Here is a 14,849-nt window from a genome sequence, read left to right on the forward strand (position 1 = left end):
TGATTTTAGAACCAGTGGTGAATAAGTGCAAAGAAAATTAAGGCAAAAATGTAGGCAGAAAGAAAACAAAACACGAAAATCAAACCAAACTTCAAATGGAGCATGTTTGCAAATGAGAGTATTAAAGCTGGAATTTGCAGGGGGAAATGAAAGGGAAAAGAATGGAAACATCTCAGTCCTGCTTCAGACTATACTAGACTTAGCCTGTTGACAGTTTGACATGACTTTAGGGAATATTTAATATTGCTATTTGTAATTATTTCTGATAAATATTTGTTTACCGGATGTTTAGAATAGGGTTTTCTAATCTATTTAGTTCATTTACAAATGACTAAAGAAAAATGATATTTTATATTTGTAGTGCCAAGTTGGAGAATGGATGAGAGTTTGGAATTTAAGAATTCTTTCACTAAGGTGAAATAACAGACTAATATAACGGGTTAGGAAAGAAATCAGTAAGGGTATTTAGATTCCAGGTCAGGTTATAAAGAATTTTGTTAAAGTTAATAGTTTGGTGGAGTTTGCTAAGATACAGGAAATTAAATTTTAACCAAAAATGTCCTATAGTTAGAAATCAGCTGTATCTAATGGTAGTATACACATAGATTTTTATTTTTAGTCAACTTTGTAACCACTTAGTTGCAATTAATGAAATGAAATATTAACCCAAAGATGTCATAAAAAGCCATTTGCCTGGTACAGAATCACCAGGCAAATGGGCTTTTTGTTCATGTGTGCCTACACAACTCATGGCTTCTTGATTTTTCCAGACACTTAGTGGCAGAAGAGTTTGAGGCCTTTCCAAAGTATAAAGAGCAGTAAATATTAAAGAGATAGTGATTTAAAAAGTGGCCATGTTGTGTATTAAATTTAAAATCTCCCTGACCTGACATCATAGTTTCAAAGTAAATTGTCACGCAGTTCTGCAATTCTAAAACCGCAACATAACAGAATGGTGAAAAGTAGGAAAATCACAAATTGTGAGATAGAATTGTTATGAAATATGTGAAATTGTGAAATACGATTGTTCAGAATGAGATCAGGGAGAACGGGGAGTTACAGCATGGCCTCTGATGAATGCTTCTATCGGTTCTGTTGTTAAAGACACGCAGACTGAGTGTATGCCAGAAGCTCACCTGGGCTGGGCTGCTTTCCCAGGATAATTGAAACTGGGTGGGGGGTAGCTCCCAAGTTTGGCCTCCCAGAGTACTGACCTGTCTGCCAAAACATTAAATATTTTTGGTCACATTAAATATTTTTTGTGAATTTGATTTACAGAAATAACTGCAATTTTATTTCAAATACCTTTGGTGTTTTCTAAGCATTTTTCTTTTTATCAATCCTGAATAAAACAGTCAAAGTCTACTCTACAACTCCCCAGTAACAACAACGATTATAGTGCACCCAGCTAGTACACATGGAAGTGCTGTAACACAGGGAGGTGTTGATGCAAAGATAATCATTTAGGTGGTCCAACTTTCCATCTTAATTGTGTGTGTTTCATTGATGTATTTATAAGGATTAGTAAAGTATACATTGTTGAAATAAAGATGTCGTTGCTCCTACAGTGTTAAGAGTTACTAAATTGATGTGACCTTAACTTTATTAACAACTGTGTATTAAGCACAAAGAATGGATGTTTTCCTATTTGAGATATTTGCAATTTATAATACCAAACTTTATCTCCTATGAGAAGGAAAATTCTTCCTCTCCTACATAGCTTCCTCCTACTTTATTTTCTTTATTATTATTATTATTATTATTATTGTTATTATTACTATTTGCTTTCTCCTACTTTAAATTGACATTCTCTAAAACTAATATCTTTAAGCCCTGGAAGTCTTTGACTTCATCCAGTTTGGTGGACCTGATTTTTACTTTACCAATTTCACACTGTATATTAAAAGCGTCATTTGCCATGATCAAGTGAGATTTATTCCAGAGATGCAAGGATGGTTCAGTATCTACTGATCAATCAGTGTGATACACTACATTAACAAAATGAAGGGTAAACATCATATGATCCTCTCAATAGATGCAGAAAAGCATTTGTCAAAATTAGATACCTATTGATGATAAAAACTGCAAACAGTGTGAGCTTAGAGGTCAACATAATAAAGGCTATATATATGAAACACCCAGAGCTAACATCATGCTGAATGGTGAAAAACTGAGAGCTTTTCCTCTGATACCAGGAATAAGACAAGGATGTCTTGCCACTTTTATTCAACATAGTACTCGAAATCCTAGCCATAGCAGTCAAAGAATTAAAAGACATCCAGACTGGTAAAGAAAAAGTAAAACTGTCACTATTTGCAGATGACACGATACTACACATAGAGAACCCTAAAGACTCTACCAAAAAAACTATTATAATAAATTAATTCAATAAAGTTGCAGGATACAAAATTGACATATAGAAATCTGTTGCATTTCTGTACACTAATAAAGTAGCAGAAAGAGAGGGGAACAAAACAGTTCCATTTACAATGGCACTGAAAAGAATCAAATACCCAGGAATAAAATTAACCAAGGAGGTAAAAGACTGTACTCTGAAAAGTATAAAACACTGATGAAGACGCTGATGATGATTCAGACCAATGGAAAGATATTTTACGCTCATGGAATGGAAGAGTTTATATTATTAAAATATCCATGCTACCCAAAGCAAATCACGGATTCAATACAATCCCTATCAAAATACCAATAGCGTTTTTCACAGATCTAGAGTAAAAAACCCTAAAATTTGTATGGAATCACAAAAGACCCCAAATAGCCAAAAAGAACCTTGAGAAAGAAAAGGGAAACTCAGAGGTGTCACAAACAACCCCAGATATCAAGAGGTACTACAAAGCTGTAGTAATCAAAACAGTACTGTACTGGTACAAAAGCAGGCACATAGATCAATGGGACGGAATAGAGAGCCCAGACATAAACCCATGTGTATATAGACAACTAATCTGTGACAAAGGAGGCAAGGGTGTACAATAGGGAAAAGCAGTCTCTTCAGTAAGTGGTGTTGAGAAAACAGGAGCACTTTCTTACACCATACACAAAACGTAAACTCAAAATAGATTGAAGACCTAAATGTGAGGCCCGAAACCATAAAACTAGAAGAAAACAGACCGGAATCTCTCTGACTTTGGCCTTTGCAACATTTTCCTACATATGTCTCCTGAGCCAAGGGAAATAAAAGCAAAAACAAACTATTGAGACTACACCAAAATTAAATCTTTTGCACAGTGAAGGAAACTATCAACAAAATGAAAAGGCAGCCTAATGAATGGGAGAAGACATTTATAAATGATATGTCCAATAAGGGGTTCATATCCAAAATATATACAGAACTTAAATAACACACACACACACACACACACACACACACACACACACACAATCCAGTTAAAAAATGGACAGAAGACATGAATAGACATTTCTCCAAGAATATACAGATGGCTGGGGTGCTTGGGTCGTTCAGCTGGTTAGGTGTCTGACTCTTGATTTCAGTTTAGATGTGAAACTGAACATGGGATCAAGCACCGCATCAGGGTCCAAGCTGACAGTGCAGAGCCTGCTTGGATTCTCTTTCTCCTTCTCTCTCTGTCCCTTTCCCACTCAACGTGTGTTCTCTCTCAAAATAAACTTAAAAAAAAAAAAAAAAGACGTATAGATGGCCAACAGACACATGAGAAGATGCTCAACATCACTGATCATCAGGGAAATGCAAATCAAAACCACAGTGAGGTATCACCTTCCATTATAATAGCTAGTATCCAAGAGGTCAGAAGTAACAAGTGTTGTCAAGGGTGTCCATAAAAAGGAACCCTAAGGCACTGTTGGTGGAAATGCAAATTGGTATAGCTGCTGTGGAAAACAATATGGGGCCTCCCCCCAAAATTAAAAATAGAAATATAATCCAGTAATTCCAGTACTAGGTATTTACCCAAAGAAACCAAAAGCACTAATTTGAAAAGATATATACAATCCTATGTTTCTTGAAGAATTATTTACAATAGCCAAGATAGGAAAGCAACCCAACTGCCCATCAATAGATGAATGAAGATGTTGTATGTATACAATGGAACATTAGCCATAAAAAAGAATGAAATCTTGCCATTCGTGACAATATGGATGGATTTAGAGGGTATAATGCTAAGTGAAATAGGTCAGAGAAAGACAAATATCACGTGATTTCACGTATATATGGAATCTAAGAAATGAAACAAATGGATAAACAAAAAAGTAGAAACAGACACATAAATAGAACTGGTGGTTGACAAGATGTGGATGGTAGATATCGGGTAAAAATGGGTGAAGGAGGGACTGGGAAGTGTGGGTTTCCAGTTATGGACTAATCACAGGGGTGGAAAGTACAGGATAGGTAAAAGTAGTCGGTGGTATTGTAATAGTATTGTATGGTGACAGATGGTAGCTGTACTTGTGCTGAGCATGACATACATATAGAGTTGTCAAATCACCGTGAAACTAATGTAACACTGTGTGTCAACTATACTTAGAAAAAAATTAGTGCTACTTCACAACTCGAAGAGGAATAGATTTCTAATTGGAGAAATCTCTCACAAGACTTGGTGTCACTAACATCCCAGCCCCACTAGTTTCTTTGGTACAACCAAGACATGAGTTTTGTCGCCTACCTTAGATAAGTGTGTTCATCATCCAGGCTAACAACTGGTTTGGCCTTCCGGGAAGGAATCTCTTCCACAAACATATTTGAAGCTCCCTCTGTGACCCTTTCTTCAAAGGGGACTTCTCGTCAAGGGTTCCTGGTTACTAACTACACAAATCCTGGCTACTTAATACCTATACTGTAGCTGTTACTCTCACAGCAAACTTTTGTATGGCTAAACCACAAGAAACTGATCAATGTCTGGCTTCTTCTTGTATCTAAATTATAGAAGATTTCGCAGCAGCCTTGTTCCCTGTGTTGTTGCATTTATTACTAAACACCTAAAGGCCAGACAAAGATGATGTTTCACCATTTTTGACAGTGAACCGTTTTTTTTTTTAATTATTATTAATGTATACATCTCATGACAGGATGAAAATACCTGATACTTTCTCTGCCTCCTAATAGCCAGTGTCAAGACAAAAGGGAGGGAGTGTGTCAGGAGGCTCTAGGGCAGATTTCCTCCTTCATCAAAGGGCAAGAGTTGATGAAGGGAGGATGGAGCTGCCTCTTTCCTACTTGGGACATTATTGTTAGAGCACATCATACTTGGAGCTGCCGCAGCTGTCTTGTGTCCAAGAGGATGGCGGAGTAGAAAACGAGAGCCTGGCCTCCGAACCAGCCTTGGGGCCAGCTTTATTTTATGTAAGAAACATAAATCCAGATTGTTTATATGACTTCCAGATTAGTATTCTGTCATTCATGGCCAAAAATTTGCTTTCCCCATTTCACCACGCTCTAAAGAAAAATATCCAATGATTGATTTACTCATTCAGTACATTTTATTCAGTGCTTATCATGAATCAAAATCTTTATGAAAACCATCAAATGAAATATAGTGCAGTATATTAAACCTTTTAGTTCTGTGGCTAGATATCACATTCAGATCTGTGTCTTTTCAGATACAAAGCAAAGATCAGTTTCATCTTAGCAATTCTAGTTGCAAAATGAGTTCTTGTAATTGTTGATTTTATAGTTTCAGTTGCCAGAGTTACTTGGCTGAGATGAGTTTTGATGCCTTTTTTTGGCGGGGGCGAGGGGTGGTCAGGGAGGGAGGGAAACCCATTGGGAACAAAGGTTCAGTTCAGTTAAGTCATGTGCCAGGCTATATACCAGGATTATACTTCTTTCTAGGATTATACTGAAAACTAAGTAACTCTTTAGGATTGTCTTGAGATCTAAGTAATTTAAATGAAGCTTTTGAATTTGTTAGTTTACTCCTTAACAAAACTTAAAGCCTGAGCTGTATGGAAGTTTACAGTTTCTTTGGGGTGGGAGAAACTGCTCTGGGCTTTAAGGCCATCCAAGCAATCACTTACTGAAGTTAATACAATTGGTTACCTCAGTTGGATATCCCAATTAGAGATGTGAACCATCTCTGATACCCCAGTCAGATTTGCATTGCTTCAGGCTGCTTGGCCTCCCAAATAAATATGAGCTTATGAAGCGTGTTTCGATTCTAGGCTTTTCAGTACCCCTATGCCTACTGAAAATGAAGGGATTCCTTTGCTTAAATTAATAAGTAGATTCTAAAAATTACCTAAAAAGAATGCTTTTATGACAGGGTGATTTTTAGGAGAGAGCAGTGAAAGAATTAGGGGGGAGCTTTAGGGTCTTGTGTCTGTTTTGCATTTAGTGGAGAAGCACAAACAAAATAAATCTTTCAGTGATCAGTTTGAGCCAACTTTGAAAAGAGTACTTTATAATAATAGTAAAAAGATAGGAGAGATGGCCCCAGTGGACCCCATGGACCCTGACCTTAATGTCAATAGAGAACTGGACTGCACTGCCTTCAGCTGTCCTTTCACTTGTGGCTAAGAGAGGGCTCTCTAAATTGAAATTTTATTTATTTTATTTTTTATTATGAGAAAGGCAGCATTGCAATACTGAGGAAAAAACGAATTGGCTGTTAGATTTATTATATATGTCATTATTAGAGGAGTTTCAAAAAAATTGTGGGTTTTTTTTCTTATTCCTTATCATAAATCTTACAGAAAACATTTTCCTTGTGCTTGCAGTCAGATATTTCTGAGTGTTACACCATTGTGTAATGAACACCAGGCAGGGACATATGATGTAGCCAAGAATTAGAAATGTTCCTCCACGGTACAAATAATGCCAAAACTATATCTTAGAAATGTTGTTACTGATAATCTTTTAACTATTATAGTCAAGTAAATGGTAAATGAATCCCAAGTAAGAATATTAAGGTCTCTGAGTTTAGAATGCAAAGCAGTGGTTATTTATATATATATTTTTAATCAAGCAAAAATTTGGATCAGCTAATAGCTGATTCTTAAACACCTTTTTATATGGAATAATTTTAGATTTATAGAAAACTTGCAAAGATAGTACAAAAAATGTTTCTCTTCACCTAGCTTCTTTAGGACATGTATCAAAAGAAGAGGGTACAATCCCATTAACTACAGATCTCATTCGGATTTCAGATGTCCTTTTTCTGTGCCAGGAGCCAGTTGAGGATCCTGTCCTTTCTTCTGGTCACCATGTTTCCTTAGTCTCCATTCAGTGGCAGTCTCTCTTTGTTTTGGTGCTTTTGACAAGTACTGGTTGGATACTTTGTAGAATGTTCTTCAATTTGAGTTTGTATATCTTCTCATGATTAGATGGGGGCTATGGGTTAGAGGGAAAAGCACCATGGAGATAAAGTGCTCTTCTCATTTTAGCAGGGAGGTCCATGATATCCACATGGCTTATCACTGGTGCTGTTAATTGTAATCATTTGTCTTAAGGTGGTGCCTGCCAGGTTTCTCCACCATAAAGTTTCTGTTTTCTCCCCCTTTTTATATATGTTTATTCACTAACAGCAGCCCACGTACAAGGGCTGGGAGGGGGTGGGTATTGAACTTTACCTCCTGCAGTGAGGAGTATCTACATATTTTATTTGTAATTCTGTAAGGAAGATTTGTCCCTTCTCATTTATTTATTTATTCAGTCATATAATTATACCAATATGAACTTGTTGATATTTTTTCCTTTGGGTTATAATTTCGTATTATTTATTACAGTGTTGACATTGTATGGCTTTGTCCAGTGGAATATCTTGGAGGTTGGCGTTTGTGTCTTTTTGGGCCTCCATCTTTTTTTTTTTTTTTTTTTTTTTTTTTTAAACCTTTTTTTAACTTTTCACTTTCTAGTGGTATAAGATTTTTGTATTTTCCCTCCCCAGCCCTGGACTCCACATTTCTCTAAGGAATCCTAGTTCCATTTCTTAATGAATGCTATTAGAAACTGAGATCTTGGCCCTGATTGTGCTCTGTATTAGTTTCCTATTAGTGCTTGTACTGTGAGTAGAGTGGCTTAAACAACACACATTTATCATCTCACAGTTATGGAGGTTACCAGTCTGAGGTGACTCTGTTTGGGCTAAAATCAAGGCATTGGCAGGACTGGTTTCTTTCTGTAGGCTTTTGTATAGAATCGGTTTCCTTGATTTTTCCAGCTTTAATTGGACACTTAGTCCCTTGCACTTGGCCCCCTTTCTCCACCTTTAAAGCCAATAAAGACTGGTCGCATCCCTCTCGCTTACATGAGTCTTTTCCTGCTTCCCTCTCCCACTTTTAAGGACCCCCCTGATTGCATTGGGTCCAGTAGGCTAATCCAGGATAATCTTCCTGTCTTAAGTTCAGCTGATTCTTTTTTGCCATGTCACATACTCACAGGTCTGGGAATGAGGATAGACCTATTTTGTGGGGACATTATTCTGCCTATCACATGCTAGTTGTTCTTCTCAGTGTACAGAACTAGTAATGTGCTTCACTTAGGAATTCATTTTGCAGAGCAGTGGGCTTCTTAGATGTCAGTTCATCTAGGAAATTGATTAAATGGGAAATCTTGCCCAGTATGAAAGACAGATTTTAGTCCCACACTAGTGTGAACCCACAAATTATAAGCAAGGAGCCTTATCTCGCCAACCAAAAGCCATCAGTAGGTGTTTCCTTAGTGTCAAGCACGACATCCTACTCTCTGCAGGTAGATAGGTTAATCTCTTTGTGGAGTCTGTGAAATTTGCAGTAAGGCTGGTTTTTATCTTGCAAGTTAAGCAGCTTATGAGAGGGATGTAGACAGCATTACCTAATATAAAATGTTGAGTTCAAAGAAGATAGGGCTTCCCTAACTTTGTGTAGCATTTAACACCCTGACCAAAGTTGAAATTCTGAGAAATAATTACTTGTTCTGGATTTATATGTAAATTATCATTGTGCATAACTGCACCCTCAGTAAATACAGTATTTGCTCATGACTGTTGTGATATAAGTTTATACAAAAATTTGCATCTGTTTATATCACTCATTCTCATTTATTAGATGCCTGTGGATAACATTCCCCTAGGATTGAAGATGTAATGAAGAGAACAATTTGTCTCTTCCATGTTGTTTTTGGTGTCACATTTATAGTCTCATAGTAGATAACCATAATGAATTAATGAATACATGGACAACAGTGATACATCAGATTAATTTATCTTTGAAGTTCAGTTTTCATAGGACTAGGTGAGTAGTGCAGATGTTTTTATGATTCCCTTAACTGTATCCGCATTGAAGTGGAAAAAAGGAAAAAAAAAATGTGTAAAGAGCTTTTTTTTAATCAGAAAGAGTGCATGATGTTAAAAATCCACTCAATTCGTTTTTTTTTTTTTTAAATACAACTCTGAAATTTGATAAAAGAAAATTTAAGCCAAGGAAAACCAGTTTCTAAAATTATACAGTGGTTTTTGACAATAGAGTATGCTTGGGGATTACTCTTGTCTGCTTTGAGAAAGAGAAGGCAATGCTGATAACATAAATGGGGTTTTAGAAGGAAGACAGAAGGAGCCATGCCAGCATGCACAAAATCTGTCTTTATAAACCTGCCCGACTCCCAATCCTTGTCTGAGAAATTCAGGTGATGGATGGAATGCCCTCCAGTGGAAAAGTATGAAAAAAACAAGTAATACAGACTAATTTCAGATGACACGATCAATTGTACTGTTATTTATCCAGCCATAGACGTGTGAAGTAAATGTCATAAAAATGTATGTTTGAGGATCTCCAGAATGTTAAAACTGTGGATATTGCTTTAAACACAAAGTATACATTGATGGCAATGACATGGGGGAAAAAAATTCACAAGATTGTTCCTGTGATTCTTATGAAAGGGAGAAAAACGTTCAAGCTTAAGGGAGTAGAAAAAATTCAGAAGCATTAGTGATGTACAAATGGATTTGAGAAGGCGAAGGCGCAAAGGAGAAGAATAATCCCATCTTTAGAGGAGAAAGGTACAAGAACCTGACTGATGCATCCATTTTACTTCCCTTTCTGGGATTTCTGAGACATATACAGGCCATCAGACAAGTTTCATGGCACAGCCCCAGAAGTCTTGCTACAGCTCCCTTTCCCCAAGGGAGCAACAGATATTCTCACTTGGTTTGGAGAAATACATTTTACCTGTCAGTATCATTCAGTCTAGAACATCCTTTATAAATTTGAAGACAGTTTAGAATTGAAATTTGAGGAAAATGCACAGTGTTAAAGAGAGTCTAGTACTAAAAAAAAAAAAATGGGAAGTCTAACCTCTGAGGAATATATAATTCTCCTAGAAGAACTTAAACTATGTTTATTTACCTAATACCTTTAAAGAGATTTAAGTATATATTGCAGAGAGACTGTTTAGCACATTGGTTGAAAACATCAGCTATGGAGCCAGATTGTCTCTGTCTGAAACTTGGTTTTAACCACTGATTAGCTCTTTGAGTTTCAGTATGCCTCAGTTTCCTTATCCATAAAATAGGATAATAATTTTGCCTAATTCATAGGGTTGTCTTGAGAATTAACAATTCAGCTTAGAATAATATTGGGCACATGGCAATCATTCACTGAGCAGTTTTATTAAAATTATTACTCTTATTTGTCATAGCTTCTATATTTTGCTGTTTGTCCATAATAATTGGCTGCTATAGAAAGAACCAACTGTAAGTCTTAAAAATTAAAGAGGCAATTGCTGAAATAAACTCAGTAAGTAGGCCAGATAAAATCAGACTAGTAAGGTAGATGATGAAACCAATGGATTGGATTTTCCTTGAGCACAATGTCAATTGAAAGGAGATGAAAAGTAGGAGAAGATGAGTCCAGAAGTTAACATCTAGCTAACAGAAGTTCCAGAGAGAAAGTTTGAGAGAATGAAGAGGAGAAAGTGTATTTTCTTAAATACCTAAAAGAACAGTCCCAGTGTTAAAGACTCATATTGGAGGAATGTAACGACTGCTGGGTAGACACTAATGAAAATATGCCTCACCTAGACTCATACAGGTCACATTTCATAAAACTAAGAATAAAGAGGAAATCATGAAAGCTTCCAGAGGGGAAAATTTGGTTATCTCCACAAATCAGATTGATGTCCAGTTTCTCACAAGCCATATTAGATGATGGAACAGTGTGGGGAAAAAAGCTTTAAAATTCTCAGGGGAAAATGATTTGGAATTTCAAGTTTTGTGTTTAGCGAAACTACCCTCCAAAAAGTTGAGGACAAATAAATACATTTTAGGAATGCAAAGAGTCAAACATTTATTGAAAGAAATTCCTTCAGGAGGACTAACAAGGACATAAGATAAAAGAACCAGTGATAAGCAGGGAAGCCAGTGAACTTGAATCAGGTCTAAGTAATTAAAATTGTTTCCATGAAAAAAAAAATTGTTTCTGTGAAGCATAAGGAATGTGTTAGTAATAGCAACTTTGGAGAACTAGTAGATGATTTATACAAATTTTGGAAAAGGGACAAGAGGAAAACATACTTTTTTGTTTGGAGAGCATTATTGTCTGACTCAATGTTGATATAATTATAGAAGTTTAAATGTTTGTCAAAAATAGAAAGTTGAAAAAACTTTGATGACCATTAAAAGAAGAAAATAGAGTATACAGTTTCCAAATCACTGGAGTAGGAGTTAGCAAACTGTTTCATAAAGGGCTAGATAGTAAAATATTTCAGGCATTGTGGGCAGTACTGTCTCTGCTGCACCTGTTTGACTCAGCCCCTGCAGCACAGAAGCAGCCATGGATAATCTATATAAATAAATGGGTATGGCTGAGCTCCAGTCAAACTTTATTCATTAATGTGAAATTTGAATTTGATGTATTTTTCGTATCTTCTAAAATATTCTTGGATTGTGTGCCATTCAAAGACAGTGGGCTGGATTTGGTCCATAATTTGCTGACCTCTGCATCAGAGAACAAAGAAAGGAGGCTGAGAAAACTTAGTAATTTCAGCTAAAGACAGAAAAGGGGAGAGAGGTGGGTGAGAAATCAAAGTCCAACACACATGAAACATAAATGTCAGGAAAAGAAACAGCAGTTCCCCTAATAAATGTGAATGGAGTAAACTTTTCTAGTAAAGACAGATTCTCAGATTGGGTATATCCTAAATGCTAGTAGGTTAGCAGATCATGGTATATCTGCACAGAACAGTGTTACTTAAAGTGTGATTCTTGTAACAGTGACTGTTAGCAAACTCTGGCTGGTCCACTATGAGGTAAGGACATAAACAGGGAAGAATAGTAGGTGGGAATTTTTAGAGTGTCGTGACATTGTTATAACTTCCAAGTGTGTGATCATTGCCCTAGTAATTCATTTTATTGTATTTTACGAAACTGTTAGTCAATAATGGTTAAGGAATTAAAATTAAAACTGGTTTGAGAAACACTAGTAAAGAATACAGTGCAGGTATTAAAAAATGAAGTAGATCCATATGTATAGACACGTTAAATGAAAAAAAGGAAATCACAGAACAGTATACAAGGTATGACTCTTAAGTGTTTTTTTAAAACCCCAATCATACATGTAATGAATTTTTTAAATGTAGAATAAGTCACATCAAACTATTAGCTGTGATTATAAAACAAATTATGACAGGTGGACCAGGGTTGAAAGATGTGGTAATAAAGACATATTTCTTGTTTGAATCTATATACTTTTATCTTGTTTGATACTTTTTTTATAGTAATAGGTTTTCATTTATTGTGTAATACTTTTTAAATATTTTATTATTTAATGATCTCATGGTCCTTTCAATACTTGTCATTTGAATATCCATATGGAAAATAGGACCTATGCTGCTACTTCACATGATATATAAAAATTCATTTGAGATGGATTATAAACCAAAATGTGAAAGTTAAAACAGTAGAGCTTCTAGAAGAATACATGGAATAATGTCTTCTTAACTTTGGAGCAGGCAAAAATTTCTTAAATGATGCACTACAAGCACCAGCCACAAGGAAAAGATTTGTAAATTGGGCTTCATTAGTGTTAGATGTTAGTGCATAACAAGACACCGTTAAGGGAGAGAAAATGCAAGCTACAGATTGAGGGATGATATTTGGCATATTGTATCTTTGAAACCTAGAGTTATATAGATTTACTGTGTATGTGTGTGCAAAAAGTTTGGAGAAGCGCTTCACAAAGACATCGAAGACTTGCATATGAAAAGGCTGTTACTGTCATTAATCATAAGAGAAATTCAAGCTCAAACCACTGTACCTGGATTAGAAGGGCTAAAATTAAAAGGACCTATAAGACCTAGAGTTGCCGAGGCCATTAATAGAGCAGGTAGAGCGCTCATACGTTGCCGTAGGAGTGTCAGTTGGTACAATCACTTCGAAAACATGCTGTCTACTGACGCTGGGCATACGTAAATCCTTTGATGAAGCTGCTTCACTCCTGAGTACTCAACTCTATAGAACTTAGTGCTTGCATTTGACAAAAGATACAAGAATATCCATATTAACTTTATTCCTAATAGCTAAGAAATCTCTCCCTCAAGAGTATAAGTTGTGGCATATTCATATAACTGACCGTTAAAGCATTTTTGTTTTGATATTGTGAATAGGAACTTGTTACATTTTTATGTCCCTTGATATAATATTCTTAGTATTATTATAACTTCTTAATCACAATAATGATAATAGCTATTATTTATTGGCAGTTTGTGATAAGTCTTAGTTCTTACAACAATCCCTATTCGGTACATACTATCACGGCATTATGCTCATTTTGACATTTGGGGTCGGTGAGGGACAAAGACTGAACAGCTCTTTTGTGGTAGAGCTATGGTTCTAACCCAGGCAATCTTACTCCAGAGCTACACTGCCGAAAGGTGCTACACTGTGGGCCTCGGTGTCCTCGGGTGAAGGAGGAGAGATGATGGGATCAAGTCCAGTACTGATGGATATGACTGAGAGTACAGTGCGTGACTAATAATTGGGAGTACAGCAGCAAGACCTACGCTGAAGTGGGTTGTTGGGTGTGTGTTCATTTGCATTTGTAGACTCCAGTATTCTAGCTCGGACTTATTCAAACCAAAGAGTCTTATGGTTTTTAAAATCATTAACAAATGACTTAATGATCCTTTTATATATTCCCAGGGTGCCACTGTCTTTACCAAATGACGTTTTAAAACTATCGTTTTAGTCGTGTTCTTTGTTTGCAAGGAACTACCACTTACTGCAAAGATACACGTGGCTGTAAGGGAGATGGACTCTTACGGACACCCGAGAGGCGGATCCATAGACTGGCCAGCTTGTGGAGACTAAAACTGTCTTCTGCTCTGGATTACAATCAACTTTAGGCACTTCAGCAAGATTTTTAGATCTGTACTACAGTGTACAATGTTTATTTTCCCTCAGCTGCTACTGTCATAGTATCTGCTTTTTTATCCATCCATTTACCTTTATATTGCCAGTGCTTTTTCTCCATGGTCTCAGGTAAAATTCTGAGAGAGAACATTTGATTGGCCACGAGAGTTACTGTGTTTGGGCCAAGTGTTTCGTGCTTCATAGACTATTGAACAGGCTATAGATTGGCTGCCTTAAGTCAGCTATTTACCACACTACTTTTAGTCATTTCTGGCCAGGAAGGGATGGCTTGTTAGGTAAAACATGGCTCGTCCAAGGCTGGCTGCCTCTTTGGTAGCAAGGTTGATTCGCCCTAAGTGTAAAGGGATTGTGATCACAGTGTATATTCTGGTTAGTGTGTTTAGTACCCATTACACATTTTGTCTTTTCGATAAAATCTAAAGAAGTGGCCAGCATTGAAAATAGTTGAATTTAGAGATTGACTGGTACAGAATGGGAAATATGAAAGAGAATGCTTGTATACATGACTTGAGAACAATC

At 36.3% G+C, this 14,849-nt stretch overlaps 1 protein-coding gene across 8 annotated transcripts in view; it reads left to right on the forward strand.

The window, feature by feature from the left end:
• Positions 1–14,849, forward strand: part of LCLAT1 (lysocardiolipin acyltransferase 1) — a 181,666-nt gene that overhangs the window by 90,561 nt on the left and 76,256 nt on the right. The gene's annotated exons all lie outside the window — the stretch shown is intronic.

Source organism: Panthera onca, chromosome A3 (genome assembly GCF_046562875.1).
Source record: "Panthera onca isolate mPanOnc1 chromosome A3, mPanOnc1 haplotype 2, whole genome shotgun sequence".
In the NCBI taxonomy this organism is placed as follows: Eukaryota; Metazoa; Chordata; class Mammalia; order Carnivora; family Felidae; genus Panthera; species Panthera onca.